Genomic DNA, 17,921 nt, shown 5'->3' with positions numbered 1-17,921 from the left:
TCGTCGAAAATCTTGATGTCTCCAATCTCTTGTTTTGTACGTTTTTTCCACGTGTCTTGACATCCAATGTATCCCTGCAATGTTTGGTGGAGATCTGAGTATGTAGTTTTTGACCTTATCTGGGACCTCCTATCAGAAAATTTGAAAACTCTTCAAAAATTCGTCCAAAATCTTGATGTCTCCAATCTCTTGTTTTGTACGTTTTTTCCACGTGTCTCGACCTCCAATGTATCCCTGCAAAGTTTGGTGAAGATCTGAGTATGTCGTTTTTGACCTTATCTGGAACATCCTTTCTGAAAATTTGAAAATTCTTAAAAAATTCGTCGAAAATCTTGATGTCTCCAATCTCTTGTTTTGTACGTTTTTTCCACGTGTCTTGACATCCAATGTATCCCTGCAAAGTTTGGTGAAGATCTGAGTATGTAGTTTTTGACCTTATATGGAACCTCCTTTCTGAAAATTTGAAAATTCTCAAAAAATTCGTCCATAATCTTGATGTCTCCAATCTCTTGTTTTGTACGTTTTTTCCACGTGTCTTGACATCCAATGTATCCCTGCAAAGTTTGGTGAAGATCTGAGTATGTAGTTTTTGACCTTATCTGGAACCTCCCATCTGAAAATTTGAAAATTCTTAAAAAATTCGACCAAAATCTTGATGTCTCCAATCTTTTGTTTTGTACGTTTTTTCCACGTGTCTTGACACATAATGTATCCATGCAAAGTTTGGTGAAGATCTGAGTATGTAGTTTTTGACCTTATATGGAACCTCCTATCTGAAAATTTGAAAATTCTTAAAAAATTCGTCCAAAATCTTGATGTCTCCAATCTCTTGTTTTGTACGTTTTTTCCACGTGTCTTGACATCCAATGTATCCCTGCAAAGTTTGGTGAAGATCTGAGTATGTAGTTTTTGACCTTATCTGGAACCTCCCATCTGAAAATTTGAAAATTCCTAAAAAATCCGTGCAAAATCTTGATGACCCCAATCTCTTGTTTTGTACGTTTTTTCCACGTGTCTTGACATCCAATGTATTCCTGCAATGTTTGGTGAAGATCTGAGTATGTAGTTTTTGACCTTATATGGAACCTCCTATCTGAAAATTTGAAAATTCTTAAAAAATTCGTCGAAAATCTTGATGTCTCCAATCTCTTGTTTTGTACGTTTTTTCCACGTGTCTTGACATGCAAAGTATCCCTCCAACGTTTGGTGAAGATCTGAGTATGTAGTTTTTGACCTTATCTGGAACCTCCTATCTGAAAATTTGAAAATTCTTCAAAAATTCGTCGAAAATCTTGATGTCTCCAATCTCTTGTTTTGTACGTTTTTTCCACGTGTCTTGACATCCAATGTATTCCTGCAATGTTTGGTGAAGATCTGAGTATGTAGTTTTTGACCTTATATGGAACCTCCTATCTGAAAATTTGAAAATTCTTAAAAAATTCGTCGAAAATCTTGATGTCTCCAATCTCTTGTTTTGTACGTTTTTTCCACGTGTCTTGACATGCAAAGTATCCCTGCAACGTTTGGTGAAGATCTGAGTATGTAGTTTTTGACCTTATCTGGAACCTCCTATCTGAAAATTTGAAAATTCTTAAAAAATTCGTCCAAAATCTTGAAGACCCCAATCTCTTGTTTTGTACGTTTTTTCCACGTGCCTTGACATCCAATGTATCCCTGCAAAGTTTGGTGAAGATCTGAGTATGTAGTTTTTGACCTTATATGGAACCTCCTTTCTGAAAATTTGAGAATTCTTAAAAAATTTTTCCAAAATCTTGATGTCTCCAATCTCTTGTTTTGTACGTTTTTTCCACGTGTCTTGACATCCAATGTATCCATGCAAAGTTTGGTGAAGATCTGAGTATGTCGTTTTTGACCTTATCTGGAACCTCCCATCCGAAAATTTGAAAATTCTTAAAAAATTCGTCGAAAACCTTGATGTCTCCAATCTCTTGTTTTGTACGTTTTTTCCACGTGTCTTGACATGCAAAGTATCCCTGCAACGTTTGGTGAAGATCTGAGTATGTAGTTTTTGACCTTATCTGGAACCTCCTATCTGAAAATTTGAAAATTCTTCAAAAATTCGTCGAAAATCTTGATGTCTCCAATCTCTTGCTTTGTACGTTTTTTCCACGTGTCTTGACATCCAATGTATCCCTGCAATGTTTGGTGGAGATCTGAGTATGTAGTTTTTGACCTTATCTGGAACCTCCTATCTGAAAATTTGAAAATTCTTCAAAAATTCGTCCAAAATCTTGATGTCTCCAATCTCTTGTTTTGTACGTTTTTTCCATGTGTCTCGACCTCCAATGTATCCCTGCAAAGTTAGTGAAGATCTGAGTATGTCATTTTTGACCTTATCTGGAACATCCTTTCTGAAAATTTGAAAATTCTTAAAAAATTCGTCGAAAATCTTGATGTCTCCAATCTCTTGTTTTGTACGTTTTTTCCACGTTTCTTGACATCCAATGTATCCCTGCAAAGTTTGGTGAAGATCTGAGTATGTAGTTTTTGACCTTATATGGAACCTCCTTTCTGAAAATTTGAAAATTCTCAAAAAATTCGTCCATAATCTTGATGTCTCCAATCTCTTGATTTGTACGTTTTTTCCACGTGTCTTGACATCCAATGTATCCCTGCAAAGTTTGGTGAAGATCTGAGTATGTAGTTCTTGACCTTATATGGAACCTCCTATCTGAAAATTTGAAAATTCTTAAAAAATTCGTCCAAAATCTTGATGTCACCAATCCTATGTTTTGTATGTTTTTTCCACGTGTCTTGACATCCAATGTATCCATGCAAAGTTTGGTGAAGATCTGAGTATGTCGTTTTTGACCTTATCTGGAACCTCCCATCTGAAAATTTGAAAATTCTTAAAAAATTCGTCGAAAATCTTGATGTCTCCAATCTCTTGTTTTGTACGTTTTTTCCACGTGTCTTGACATGCAAAGTATCCCTGCAACGTTTGGTGAAGATCTGAGTATGTAGTTTTTGACCTTATCTGGAACCTCCTATCTGAAAATTTGAAAATTCTTCAAAAATTCGTCGAAAATCTTGATGTCTCCAATCTCTTGTTTTGTACGTTTTTTCCACGTGTCTTGACATCCAATGTATCCCTGCAATGTTTGGTGGAGATCTGAGTATGTAGTTTTTGACCTTATCTGGGACCTCCTATCAGAAAATTTGAAAACTCTTCAAAAATTCGTCCAAAATCTTGATGTCTCCAATCTCTTGTTTTGTACGTTTTTTCCACGTGTCTCGACCTCCAATGGATCCCTGCAAAGTTTGGTGAAGATCTGAGTATGTCGTTTTTGACCTTATCTGGAACATCCTTTCTGAAAATTTGAAAATTCTTAAAAAATTCGTCGAAAATCTTGATGTCTCCAATCTCTTGTTTTGTACGTTTTTTCCACGTGTCTTGACATCCAATGTATCCCTGCAAAGTTTGGTGAAGATCTGAGTATGTAGTTTTTGACCTTATATGGAACCTCCTTTCTGAAAATTTGAAAATTCTCAAAAAATTCGTCCATAATCTTGATGTCTCCAATCTCTTGTTTTGTACGTTTTTTCCACGTGTCTTGACATCCAATGTATCCCTGCAAAGTTTGGTGAAGATCTGAGTATGTAGTTTTTGACCTTATCTGGAACCTCCCATCTGAAAATTTGAAAATTCTTAAAAAATTCGACCAAAATCTTGATGTCTCCAATCTTTTGTTTTGTACGTTTTTTCCACGTGTCTTGACACATAATGTATCCATGCAAAGTTTGGTGAAGATCTGAGTATGTAGTTTTTGACCTTATATGGAACCTCCTATCTGAAAATTTGAAAATTCTTAAAAAATTCGTCCAAAATCTTGATGTCTCCAATCTCTTGTTTTGTACGTTTTTTCCACGTGTCTTGACATCCAATGTATCCCTGCAAAGTTTGGTGAAGATCTGAGTATGTAGTTTTTGACCTTATCTGGAACCTCCCATCTGAAAATTTGAAAATTCCTAAAAAATCCGTGCAAAATCTTGATGACCCCAATCTCTTGTTTTGTACGTTTTTTCCACGTGTCTTGACATCCAATGTATTCCTGCAATGTTTGGTGAAGATCTGAGTATGTAGTTTTTGACCTTATATGGAACCTCCTATCTGAAAATTTGAAAATTCTTAAAAAATTCGTCGAAAATCTTGATGTCTCCAATCTCTTGTTTTGTACGTTTTTTCCACGTGTCTTGACATGCAAAGTATCCCTCCAACGTTTGGTGAAGATCTGAGTATGTAGTTTTTGACCTTATCTGGAACCTCCTATCTGAAAATTTGAAAATTCTTCAAAAATTCGTCGAAAATCTTGATGTCTCCAATCTCTTGTTTTGTACGTTTTTTCCACGTGTCTTGACATCCAATGTATTCCTGCAATGTTTGGTGAAGATCTGAGTATGTAGTTTTTGACCTTATATGGAACCTCCTATCTGAAAATTTGAAAATTCTTAAAAAATTCGTCGAAAATCTTGATGTCTCCAATCTCTTGTTTTGTACGTTTTTTCCACGTGTCTTGACATGCAAAGTATCCCTGCAACGTTTGGTGAAGATCTGAGTATGTAGTTTTTGACCTTATCTGGAACCTCCTATCTGAAAATTTGAAAATTCTTAAAAAATTCGTCCAAAATCTTGAAGACCCCAATCTCTTGTTTTGTACGTTTTTTCCACGTGTCTTGACATCCAATGTATCCCTGCAAAATTTGGTGAAGATCTGAGTATGTAGTTTTTGACCTTATATGGAACCTCCTTTCTGAAAATTTGAGAATTCTTAAAAAATTCGTCCAAAATCTTGATGTCTCCAATCTCTTGTTTTGTACGTTTTTTCCACGTGTCTTGACATCCAATGTATCCATGCAAAGTTTGGTGAAGATCTGAGTATGTCGTTTTTGACCTTATCTGGAACCTCCCATCCGAAAATTTGAAAATTCTTAAAAAATTCGTCGAAAATCTTGATGTCTCCAATCTCTTGTTTTGTACGTTTTTTCCACGTGTCTTGACATGCAAAGTATCCCTGCAACGTTTGGTGAAGATCTGAGTATGTAGTTTTTGACCTTATCTGGAACCTCCTATCTGAAAATTTGAAAATTCTTCAAAAATTCGTCGAAAATCTTGATGTCTCCAATCTCTTGCTTTGTACGTTTTTTCCACGTGTCTTGACATCCAATGTATCCCTGCAATGTTTGGTGGAGATCTGAGTATGTAGTTTTTGACCTTATCTGGAACCTCCTATCTGAAAATTTGAAAATTCTTCAAAAATTCGTCCAAAATCTTGATGTCTCCAATCTCTTGTTTTGTACGTTTTTTCCATGTGTCTCGACCTCCAATGTATCCCTGCAAAGTTAGTGAAGATCTGAGTATGTCATTTTTGACCTTATCTGGAACATCCTTTCTGAAAATTTGAAAATTCTTAAAAAATTCGTCGAAAATCTTGATGTCTCCAATCTCTTGTTTTGTACGTTTTTTCCACGTTTCTTGACATCCAATTTATCCCTGCAAAGTTTGGTGAAGATCTGAGTATGTAGTTTTTGACCTTATATGGAACCTCCTTTCTGAAAATTTGAAAATTCTCAAAAAATTCGTCCATAATCTTGATGTCTCCAATCTCTTGTTTTGTACGTTTTTTCCACGTGTCTTGACATCCAATGTATCCCTGCAAAGTTTGGTGAAGATCTGAGTATGTAGTTTTTGACCTTATATGGAACCTCCTATCTGAAAATTTGAAAATTGTTAAAAAATTCGTCCAAAATCTTGATGTCACCAATCCTATGTTTTGTATGTTTTTTCCACGTGTCTTGACATCCAATGTATCCATGCAAAGTTTGGTGAAGATCTGAGTATGTCGTTTTTGACCTTATCTGGAACCTCCCATCTGAAAATTTGAAAATTCTTAAAAAATTCGTCGAAAATCTTGATGTCTCCGATCTCTTGTTTTGTACGTTTTTTCCACGTGTCTTGACATGCAAAGTATTCCTGCAAAGTTTGGTGAAGATCTGAGTATGTAGTTTTTGACCTCATCTGGAACCTCCTATCTGAAAATTTGAAAATTCTTAAAAAATTCGTCCAAAATTTTGATGTCTCCAATCTCTTGTTTTGTACGTTTTTTCCACGTGTCTTGACATCCAATGTATCCCTGCAATGTTTGGTGAAGATCTGAGTATGTAGTTTTTGACCTTATCTGGAACCTCCCATCTGAAAATTTGAAAATTCCTAAAAAATCCGTCCAAAATCTTGATGACCCCAATCTCTTGTTTTGTACGTTTTTTCCACGTGTCTTGACATCCAATGTATCCCTGCAAAGTTTGGTGAAGATCTGAGTATGTAGTTTTTGACCTTATCTGGAACCTCCTATCTGAAAATTTGAAAATTCTTAAAAAATTCGTCCAAAATCTTGATGTCTCCAATCTCTTGTTTTGTACGTTTTTTCCACGTGTCTTGATATCCAATGTATCCCTGCAAAGTTTGGTGAAGATCTGAGTATGTCGTTTTTGACCTTATCTGGAACATCCTTTCTGAAAATTTGAAAATTGTTAAAAAATTCGTCCAAAATCTTGATGTCTCCAATCTCTTTTTTGTACGTTTTTTCCACGTGTCTTGACATCCAATGTATCCCTGCAAAGTTTGGTGAAGATCTGAGTATGTAGTTTTTGACCTTATCTGGAACCTCCCATCTGAAAATTTGAAAATTCTTAAAAAATTCGACCAAAATCTTGATGTCTCCAATCTTTTGTTTTGTACGTTTTTTCCACGTGTCTTGACACATAATGTATCCATGCAAAGTTTGGTGAAGATCTGAGTATGTAGTTTTTGACCTTATATGGAACCTCCTATCTGAAAATTTGAAAATTCTTAAAAAATTCGTCCAAAATCTTGATGTCTCCAATCTCTTGTTTTGTACGTTTTTTCCACGTGTCTTGACATCCAATGTATCCCTGCAAAGTTTGGTGAAGATCTGAGTATGTAGTTTTTGACCTTATCTGGAACCTCCCATCTGAAAATTTGAAAATTCCTAAAAAATCCGTGCAAAATCTTGATGACCCCAATCTCTTGTTTTGTACGTTTTTTCCACGTGTCTTGACATCCAATGTATTCCTGCAATGTTTGGTGAAGATCTGAGTATGTAGTTTTTGACCTTATATGGAACCTCCTATCTGAAAATTTGAAAATTCTTAAAAAATTCGACCAAAATCTTGATGTTCCGAATCCTATGTTTTGTATGTTTTTTCCACGTGTCTTGACATCCAATGTATCCATGCAAAGTTTGGTGAAGATCTGAGTATGTAGTTTTTGACCTTATATTGAACCTCCCATCTGAAAATTTGAAAATTCTTAAAAAATTCGTCCAAAATCTTGATGACCCCAATCTCTTGTTTTGTACGTTTTTTCCACGTGTCTTGACATCCAAAGTATCCCTGCAAAGTTTGGTGAAGATCTGAGTATGTAGTTTTTGACCTTATATGGAACCTCCTTTCTGAAAATTTGAGAATTCTTAAAAAATTCGTCCAAAATCTTGATGTCTCCAAAGTAGGTGAAACCCAACGTTCTGGAGCGGTCTTTTGACCTACTTTTTGCCTTACGACATTTTACTATAAGGCTGTCTCCCCTTACGATATTTTTCTGTAAGGCTAGACCGGTCCTTTGACCTACTTTTCGCCTTACGACATTTTACTATAAGGCTGTCTCCCCTTACGATATTTTTCTGTAAGCTCAGTTCTAGAGCGGTTCTTTGACCTACTTTTCGTGTAGACCCAAATGGAGAATTCAACGCCCGAAAATGGAGCTCGGTGGAGCTCGCCTTAATGGTTTGCTCTTGTAAGGCATGAGCTCCATTTTCTCGCAGTGTTACCAACTCCTCACTCGAAAAAATCACCAGGGTTTTTGTTTTTGGGTATAACCTAACCTAAAGCAAGGAGGTGGCAACCTTGCTTGAGGTATTTTCTCGCAGTGTTGCCAACTCCTCACTCGAAAAAAATCACCAAGGTTTTTTTTCTTGGTCTAACGTAACCTAAAGCAAGGAGGTGGCAATTTTGCTTGAGGCTTGCCTTACAGTGCATAAAGCAAGGTTGCCAACCCACTGGTACTTTTGCCATAGCCTTTTACAAGAAAAAAAAAAGAGAAAGGGAAGAGTTAAACAACCGACAGCTTACCCACAGCCTTTTTTGCTCTAACCTAACCTAAAGCAAGGAGCTGGCAACTTTGCTTGTGCAATCAACCCGGTCGATCGCCCTCAAGTGGAGATAAGCGTTGCCAACTCCTCACTCGAAAAAAAAAATCACCAAGGTTTTTTTGGTCTAACCTAACCTAAAGCAAGGAGGTGGCAATTTTGCTTGTGCAATCAACCAAGTTGATCGCCCTCAAGTAAAGATCAGCGTTGCCAACCTACATATACTAAACAAGGAGAGCCGGCACTGCCGTAAAAGAGAGAGAGAGAGATGGGTGGATGGTAATATAGTATGTGTGTGCGTGTGTGCGTATAATATGTAGCATTATTAACTAGAGTGTGTTGGCAATTTACTTGCAACTAAAAAAATAGAGATGCCAACGTTGGTGTAAGATGAAGAGAGGGAGAGAGAGAGAGATTTATGGCTGGCAACAGTAACGAGCGAATGCGCCATATCGTAATTTTCCAACTCCGTATATCGTGATTTTTGTAAACCTCTCTCTCGGGGGAAACACGATGTGTTATACACACGCGCGCGCGCGCCTGTATTGTGACGCAAACAAACAAACAAAATAATAAATGTTGTCTTTTAGGATACCTGGCCCCCTATAACCTCGCGAGGGTGCGTGGTGCCCAACGCAGTTCTAATGGCCGCGGCTAACAAAGCCATGCCTTTGTAGAGTTTCATGGGGTTTTTTTTTTCCTCCCACCCCCTCAATTTGTTTAAGAAATTCGATTTGATCCTAAAAAACACTCTTACAAAATTTACATGCGGTCGATTCTCTTTATTTGACGAACGTTACTTGTGGGTGGGGGATGAAAACTTCCATGTGGAACGTAGTAACGACTCGATGGTTTACTTAATAATTAATTGATATGCTACTATGGTTGGTTTGCTGTATTATATCTTGTTTGGAGGTAGATAGTTTATTATACAATACAAAAATGCCAACTCTGCTACAAATCATTCTGACGTGCATCCTCAGAGTTGGCATTTAACGTAGTCTGGATAAGATTAGATAGAACGTATACATATATTGTTTTAGGTGGTGATTGGGTGTACATATCTCGTTTTAGGTGGTGATTGGGTGTACATATCTCGTTTTAGGTGCTGATTGGGAAAGTTTTATTTTAATAGTCAACATGCAAGTTCATCGGGAACTCGATACGCAAATTCATCGTGGAGGGTTACGATACCGACGGGAAATTCGACGATTTAGTTTGTGGCATTGTTATGCGAACGAAACATTTAACGACATACCGCATCACAGCATCTGTTGGTGTGCAGATTGCAGTGGGGTAGATGACGAAAAAATTTTGTTAGTTTTTCGTAAAAGAAGAGGTGAAAAAACACACGACGTGTGTATGGAACTATTTAAGAAGAATTATGATGTAGCCTGTCCCCTCGTCAAATTTTAACGACGATGCATAATTTTTCCATTTTGGTCGTGACGAACCGTAACACCGACGAACATTTTACGTTGAATCCGGTAGATTTCGTCTACGATCCCAACATGTTCTACCAGACGAAAGTTACTCGGTGGATGAAAAAAGTGCAACAGCAATGGCGACGCGGCGACAAAACGGGTGCGGTGGTGGCGGACGGACAAAAAATACAGTGCCCTTACCACGACGATGCCAATCCGAGCGCCATTCAAAATGCCGACGGTACCATCTACTGTTTCACCGAACGTAAATTGTATTCGGTTCGCCACCAAATTTGCCCCAATAAAAATTTTAAAGTTTCTCTCAAGAAGAGTAGAGGAGCACCTAAAAGAAAAATCAGTAGGGGTGGTGGTGGTGACGATGGTGATACCGTCGTCCAAATTAAACGCACCAAGAAAACTTTTCAGACTTTCATCACGGACATGTTTAGTCGTAAGCATGGTAACATCGGCAATGGCAGCAACAGCAGCAGCAGCAACAACGACAACAACGATAAAAAACAATTATTTTAATATTCGTGTTTGCGATCCATCACGCATAATGTCCACGTCGACGACAGTTACGATAACAATAACAATCATCACAAACGTGTTTAGTCGTAAGCATGGTAACGACGACGAACACGAAATTAGTAACAGCGACGATAAAAACAATTATTTTAATATTCGTGTTTGTGGTCCATCACACGCAAAATTAATTCTTTGATCTTGGGAAATTTGTGCAGAAATAAATTGTTGGATTCGTCGAGCACTTGATCTTTCGTGATGACACTGTATTTTTCTCGCCAATCTGGGCGCAGCATGAAATTTTTCCAACGGACGAAAACGTTGTCGGTGAGGCGATAAACTTGGATACCGATTGGTCTATTGTCGTTGGATTCGTCGTCACGTGGATGTTGGTCGTCGTCACCATCGTCTTCGCTCACGATCGTCGTCGTTGGCGATTTTATTGTTTTTTTGGTTTTTAGTTTGTAATAAAATGCGATCACAACGATGACGATCACGCACACCAAAAATATGAAATATAAAAATTCTGCACCCATAATTTTACATTTGTGTTATTTGTTGTTTGTTTTGGATAAGTTGCAAAGACTCGAAGGTAAAAATTCGGGAAACTTGAAAATTTCCGGCCCTCCGGCTCGCGTCGGGCAGTCGAGGTACGATGTCAAACCGGCAAAATCAATTTGCATATCGATCGTGTTTGGTGTTTCGACGAGCGAATTCCAAAATTGCGGAAGATTACCACATAAGATGGCTGTGTTTTTTTCGAAAATAACGGGGACGCGAACGGGTTTATTGCAATCCAAATTGAAATCTACCGTATCGAGAAGATGGTTTGGCGTTTGCACCCACGGACTCGCCACGTAAAATGGACCTAAATCTTTGGTGCGCGGCGGGAACGGTAAATTTAATTTTTTGTACAAACCTTTAGCGTTCAAAAAAGTTTCCGATAGACCGAAAACACTTTGTATGCAACTCAAACAGTAATCCGTTTGAAGTTTCGACATGTTGGACATGATCCGATTGAAACAATTTTGACATTTTTGCAACGGTTCGATGTGCGGAATTTCCAATCGCTCAAAATTAGGTACCGAGGTAACTCGCGTATCCATCGGAGAAGAAGATTGATCCATTGTTATTTGTGTATGCAATTATTTTATTATACAATTTATTTGTAAGAAGTTAAACATGATGCGGTGGATAGCGTACTTTTGAACAACGACATATCCGCGTCGGTTTCCCGACCAACCTTGATGTAATTTTTCAAAAATTCCGAACCTGATTCCAGTGCTTTGCGTAACCTGTTTTGTTCGGGATCGATTTGACCACGGTACGGCGGTTGCGTCTTGAAGTGCGGAGTCGGCTGCACGGAATTTTTATACCTTTCGAAATCTCCGCCGTGGAAAGTGATCGGTTCGGTTGAGTTTTTCGACACCGTCCTGAACGACGTCGTTATGATGATGCGTTGATTTTCGTACACGTCCTTGGCCGTGTACAATCCGATCTTGGCGTTGTAGATGCAGTTGGGTGACAATTTCTCCCAGTTCATCACGTCGAGGCGTTTCAGTGCCGGGCTCGTGAGCGTACGGAAGAAATTGGCTGCCTTGAAATGGTTTATGTTATCGATATTGAAATTGTTTTTTACGTTATCCAAATCGTGATTGATGGCTTTCAGTACCTTCTTGAACTTTTCATCGTCGTTGATGATGTAATTGTGGATTTGTTGGTGTCGTTTGATTTGATGGTGCAAACCCTTGTACATGAGCCGTTCGAGCGGATGTTTCTCGAATAGTTTCGGGACGAGAGAATTGGGTTTATCGGTCATCTCTCTAGCGAATTCATCGAACGTGGTGATTGGGTTTTTCATCTTGTCGCGTAAAATTTGCGGTGTCGATTCGTGATCGCCGAAGAGCGTGTACATGGTGATGATCGTATCGATGAGATTTTGTGCCATGGTGCGTAACACCACCAACTCTTCGGTATAATCGCGGTGCATGGTCGCGTCGATCTGACACTTGTAATTCTCCATCGTATCGAACGCGAACGTGCGCAAAAACCAAAACGGATGCGAATCCATCGTATCGTGCTCGCAATATTTGATGCAACTCATTTCGGCAAGATGCGCGGACGCTCTCACCATACCTTCGATCAGGTAGAGTATGTACTGATGAAAAAATGGGTTGATCAGTAACACGCTCGAATTTTCTTCGTTGATCACGAACGCTCGGTGCAAATTTTCGGCTTCGACGAAAGTGCTCTTGGCCGTATCGTAACCCAAATAGTAAAAATGATGACCATTTTTAATTTTGGTTTCGGCATTATCGAGCACGTAGTTAAAGTAGCCGGTTGAACGTAAAAATTCACCCGATGGTATGATGATGCACGTTTTCGGGAACGTGATGTATTTGTGAGTCAAGTAGGTATGGATGGATTGATCGTTGGGAACGGTGGGGACGGTACCGAGTGCTAAATTCACGTGACTGTTTGGTTCGTACGGACTGTTGGCGGTGAAGTAGGGTCCCTCGCTGATACGTCCCATGTGCACCGTTTTGTGGTTGGTCGAGTAAAAATACTGATCTACTTTCTGAGTGAATTTCGAGTCGCCGAGTAATTGACCGAAAACGTCGGTGATGGCCGTCGGAACCTCGAATTCACCTCCGTCCAAGAAAAGTCGATGGTTTCCCGTGGCGAGATCGTTAGCCCACGCGTCCATGCGAGTCGCGTTCAATCCAAACAGCAATAAAATGTGTTGGTTGCACACATCCATCAACAAAGGATTGGACGTGATATTCCATGTGTGAAAAGGTAATTTTTGTAAATTTGTAGGGTAGGATTTAGTATTGTGGGAAATCTGACACGTGTTGTAGTGCAATTCGTTACATTTATCGATTTGGAAGCCCGAACATGTCGTCGATAACGCCATGAGTTGTTTAACAATTCCAACAAGTCTACGCAAAACACAACGTTCAATAACAATTCCAACAAGTTTTTTAAAACAAATTTAACACGACGTTTATTATTTTATTTTAACGAGACGTAAACGTGCAAGTGATCTATGAACGCGGATGGATTTTGGTGCACGCACCAACGACGTTTTTTCGTGTGCGGGAAAAGACACGGTGGATGCATTTCCACGCGCGATCCGTACAATCGAGCGATATCGGGCAGCACCAAATTACGCATGTGCTCGGGTACGTGCAACCACATTTTCCTATTCATCTCGAGTCGATACAATTGGTAGTTGTCGGCACGGAGGTATTTGGTCGACGGCATTTCTTTCGACCTGAAAAATATTAATCTTGGCAACTTTATAATTTTAATATTTTTCATATATATAATTATTCTACAAACTTTTTCGTTGCAAAAAATTATTTAAAACTTTTAAGTAGTTTCAAACCCGAAAGGTTTATAATCATCGACGTTCTCGAGCATGGGGGAACCTCGGTACCGAAAACGTCAGATTTGATAAATGCACAATTATATTATTTTCCTATTCGTCATCTCGTGTCGATACGATCGGTAGTCGACGAGGTATTTGCTCGACGGCGTTTCTTATCACGTGCAGTAATTTTTCGACCAAAAAAATATTAACCTGGAGAGCACAAATTACCTCCCCCTCCAATTTCATATTTTTTCGTCGTCGCGTCATCGAATGGCACGCAAGTACGTTTTTGGGTGCGACGGTTAAACTATTACGTATGTTCACGAGGTCTCGTTGGTTTCGCATCAATTGCTCGACGAAATTAAAGTAGGATTCGAAAAAAAACGTAAATCGGTAATCACGTTATAATACCGAGGATGAATTTTCTCTTTAGCACGCTCTACAACCACAAACAGTAGTGCAAGTGGGGGAGTTCACAAACCTCTTGTGGTGAGCTGAAGTGGTGAGCTTGCCTTAATGGATTTTTCTTGTAAGGCAAGAGCTCTATTTGATGGTGCAGTGTTGCTAGCTCCTTACTTGAAAAAATCACCAAGGTTTTTGGGGTAACCTAACCTAAAACAAGGAGCTGGCAACCTTTTTCTCGCAGTGTTGCCAGCTCCTCACTCGAAAAAATCACCAAGGTTTTTGGGGTAACATAACCTAAAGCAAGGAGCTGGCAATTTTTTTCTCGCAGTGTTGGCAACACTACACCCGAAAGTAAAGCTCTGTGGGGCTTGCTTTAATGGTTTGCTCTTGTAAGACATAACCCCCCCCCTATTTTCGGACACAGTATTACCAACATCTTACTCAAAAAAAAATCACCAAGGTTTTTGGTCTAACGTAACCTAAAGCAAGGTTGCCAACCTACTGGTACTTTTGCCATAGCTTTTTACAAAAAAAGAGAGAGAAGAGAGGGAGGGAAGAGTTAAACAACCGACAGCCTACCTACAGCTTTTTTTTTGTCTAACCTAGCCTAAAGCAAGGGGCTGGCAACTTTGCTTGAGGCTTGCCTTACAGCGCATAAAGCAATTTTTGCCAACCTACATATACTAAACAAGGAAAGCGGGCACTGCCGTAAAAGAGAGAGAGGGATGGATGGAATATGTAGTATTATTAACTAGAGTGTGTTGGCAACTCGCTTATAACTAAAAAAATAGAGATGCCAATGTTGCTGTAAGATAAAGAGAGAGACTAAGCTGGCAACAGTGGTGAGCGAATACGTATTATTTCCAAGTCCCGAGCGCCAATGTATATCATGATTTTTGCAAACCTTTCTCGCGACAACGATGCACCACACACACACGTACGTACTTCTCTTTATTTCTGTATTTTCATCTACTGAAGTGACTGAAGGGCAAGCTGAAAATCTGTAGTTAACTCAACCATGTAAAAACTTTGGGTGGGTGACTGCGGGAAGCCATCAATCACAGCCTATCTACAATTTTCATCGACTGTTGGGGGTGACTGACAGGATAAGCTGAAAATCTGTGGTCAACTCAACTATGTTATGTGGAAACTTGGGCGGGTAACTATGGGAAACCATCAATCACACAACAGGAAGCTGTCAATCGCCTGGGGTGTGACTGCAGGAAGCTGTCCATCGAGTTGATGGTATCATTACTCGACAAAAATCAAGATTATTTGTTACTGCCGGAAACTGTGCAAATTCTCAGCTTTTGCGACGGCTATGTGATTGACAGCTTCCTGCAGTCGCACCCAGACTGTGCGATAAACTCAACGATATTTTTTTTCTGGATTGCACTAAAGGGCACACAAGATTCAAATCTACTGGGTGACTACAGGAAGCAATCACTCACACAGCTGTCATAAATTGTGCACGAAACAAGTTCTACTAGTTTTCGCTAGAATACAGCTGGGCGTCAACGATATTTTTTCTAGGAAAGGGCGTTCACGCATAGCTCGAACCAACCTTGAAAGTTTAGCTGCCGGCAGGTATAAGTTTCTATTAGAAACCTCGCGCACATCAGTTGCAGTCGAGTATTGCTACTAGATAGTCGTATAAAAGTGTTTGCTATATCAAGTGGAATATCAAGTGTAATAGAAACCGAATTAGTTTGGTCTGTCAGGTGTGTACCATATCAGCATAAGTTATATACACACAAGTAGCTTGACCAGCTATAAAACTAAAATTTACGCAATTATACTACTGTTTCGTGTGTGTTAAATTGCTAGCAGCTTTTTGTAGGTAAGTTTTGTTTGTTTTTTTTTATTATTTTTTACATGTGTATGTGTTAATAATAATTGCAAGTGGTGTCAGTGAACAGAAAGTGTTGTCTTCATTAAACAACGAAATTATGCTAAACAAAAAATATGAGCATATATAACATGCGCTTAAAAAAAAACTATTCTTCATTGCGAATAACATAACTGTTAGTTATGATCATGTTAGTTTACTTATAGTGGATAGTATTGACGCGTGTACACTGGGTTGGATTTGATGTTTTAAGTCTATTTTATGTACAGTAAGGTTAATCGGGACTGGACCTACAGTTTCAAAAACCACTTGTGCGGATATTAAACTTTCAATTACAAAACTATTACAGTACTATTGCAGAGGCTAGTGGAAGTACTGATAGATTTGATGTTTTAAGTCCATTTTATGCACGTAAGGTTAATCGGGACTGGACCTACAGTTTCAAAAACCACTTGTGCGGATATCGAATTTTTGATTACAATGCTACCACTACACCATTGCAAAAACTAATGGAAGTACATAGTTATTCGAATCTAATTTATTTAAAATATTTAGTTTTTTTTTTTTTATGCAGGCTTATTAATTTTTAAACCTAATGTTAAATAAAATCCGACAATTATATCCAAATATACTTATGGCTACAACGAGCATTCGCAAAAAATGGCTTGAGATTTTTTTTGCTACGTAAACAAAATGGTCGACATGCCAAATATGAACAGGCTATATAGATTTGAGAGATGGATAGGAAGAAATTAATTAAAATTTAATTTCATGATTACAACACGAACTTAATGATTGATTAATTTAGTTTATTTTAACTTCGCATTTTGTGCCTCTTAGCTAATTTGCGAATATTGGGGATGAGTGATGAAATGGACATTCACAAACAACCAAGCCTGACCAGGATTCGAACCCGGGACCCTTGGCGTCACAGCGTGATGTACTAACCACTCGGCCACAGGGTCGGGCAAGTGTTGGTATATACATAGATCAAAGTTACATGGTTCTAGGCCCCACAGGAGCCGAGAAAATCAATGTCTTGGAAAATGTCTTAAGACAAATATCTCAATCTTTAAGAAAGTCGACTTCCGGTATCTCAAGATGTTACTTCCGGTCTGTCAAGAAAATTTTCTTAAGACAAAAATCTTAAGACGTTTTCCAAGACATTGATTTTCTCGGCTCCTAATTGAGCTAGGATGATGATTTTAGGTTTGTTGGATAGGATTCGACGATAACTATTCGACTAGCAAATAAAATCGTTTCTACCCCCTCAAGTTTCGGAAATACAGACAATTTTTTATTTTTTTGAGAAACTTGATTTGCTGGCTTAGTTTTTGCCCTAATTCGAAAATTTTAATAGCATTCGATACAAAATTAGAAGTACTCTACAACTTATTGGAGGGATGATGACTACTGCCTGCTGTTTTCGAGTTATTTTGGATTAAAATTTCAAGATGTAATTTCTAAGATGTTTTGTAATTCATCAACTATGGGTTGTAGGAAAACGATTCTTGCTCTATCTGCTATCGCTCGACGAATACTATAAACATAAATAATGCTTATGGTTTGATTTTTTAAAATGGCGTGCGGAAAATAACCATGTTTTCTGAAATTATGATTTATACTTCATACGCCAAGAGGGCTGAGGGTTAGAAAAAAAAAAGATTGTTTGGTAGAATTATGCACACATAATATTTTCGTGTTTTCTATACACAAGCTTAACTATTTTTTTTTTCAATTATTTACAGGATTCATTAAGAAGCAAGAAGTAGCATAAATAGCACACTCCCATCAAACCCAACACTATTGTGAATTATTGCACAGTATTTATTTTGTGGCACTCCACTATATATATATAATAACATACCCACAAATATTTTCAACAAGATGCAATCTGAGAAAAGTTGCCCTGTGTGCAAGATAGCCATATCAAGCGCACATTTTGCAAGACATTGTCGTACCTGCGCACCTGGTAAGCGTGTAACCGCTAAAAAACCATGTCCCAGGTGCGGTATACCTATTACTATTAATAATTTGAAGAGGCATATAACATCATGCAAAGTTGTCGTCGGAGCACCTGTTCCCCAACCGTCGACCAGCTCGACCAAGAGGAAAGCGGAAGCCGACTCGCCACCATCCGCCAAACGCGTCAAGCCTGT

Source organism: Lepisma saccharinum, chromosome 24 (assembly GCF_977018435.1).
Source record: "Lepisma saccharinum chromosome 24, izLepSacc3.1, whole genome shotgun sequence".
NCBI classification, from domain to species: Eukaryota; Metazoa; Arthropoda; class Insecta; order Zygentoma; family Lepismatidae; genus Lepisma; species Lepisma saccharinum.
This window is presented reverse-complemented; position numbering follows the sequence as displayed.